We start from the raw sequence: 769 nt of genomic DNA, 5'->3' as shown, positions 1-769 counted from the left end.
CAGAGGCGTCATGAGGCGTCAGGAAATGTGTGATCTTTTGAGATATGATAATTAAAGTCTATCAATGTTTCCACCCAGTTTTGAACTGGGGACCTTTCGTGTGTGAGGCGAACGTGATAACCACTACACTACGGAAACGTGATATCAATGGGAGCCTTTCTATGTCAAAGCTGTGGGACCACCTGACCAGATTTATACCAGCAGTACATTTCCATGTTCTGCGACATGCCGCCAAACAGCACACCACCACACATGTACTCCCCCTGAGGGCCACGTTTAGGGACACATTAGAAGTTACAGACCTCTTGATCATCGCCAGCAGCAGCTAGTCATTCGGTGTCAGGACATCAGACCACACAGACATGTGTGATGTTTGAGACATGATAATGAAAACCTCTTATTGTTTCCGCCCGGTTTCGAACCAGGGACCTTTCGCGTGTGAGGCGAACGTGATAACCACTACACTACGGAAACACATGCTGTGTCAAGCCACATCAGATATTAGTCTTCCATGCTTGGTTAATAAGTGCTGAAAGAGACCTATGGTCACGTTGTACAGTTTAAACAACAAGTTGTTCCAAAACGTGTCATAGGTTTCCGCCCGGTTTCGAAACCGGGGACCTTTCGTGCAGGAGCCGGATATAGTGAACACTAACTTTACTAACTTTTCCCATTCATTGTCTATGGTAGTGATTATTATTACAGATGCAATATATTTTTGTCCAAAGGTGGAATTGTGGTGGCGCTGTTTCCCCCACTTTTTTTAAAG

The 769-nt window shown here is 45.1% G+C and overlaps 2 non-coding genes across 2 annotated transcripts; both read right to left on the bottom strand.

Moving 5' to 3' along the window:
• Positions 1 to 65: 65 nt before the first annotated feature.
• On the bottom strand, positions 66 to 138 carry trnav-cac. The gene has a single exon. It is a non-coding gene; the product is annotated as a tRNA-Val (tRNA).
• A 263-nt stretch (positions 139 to 401) lies between these two features.
• trnav-cac lies at positions 402 to 474 on the bottom strand. Its single transcript has one exon. It is a non-coding gene; the product is annotated as a tRNA-Val (tRNA).
• Positions 475 to 769: the final 295 nt, after the last annotated feature.

Source organism: Plectropomus leopardus, unplaced genomic scaffold (genome assembly GCF_008729295.1).
Source record: "Plectropomus leopardus isolate mb unplaced genomic scaffold, YSFRI_Pleo_2.0 unplaced_scaffold78262, whole genome shotgun sequence".
Lineage (NCBI taxonomy): Eukaryota > Metazoa > Chordata > Actinopteri > Perciformes > Serranidae > Plectropomus > Plectropomus leopardus.
This window is presented reverse-complemented; position numbering and strand designations above follow the sequence as displayed.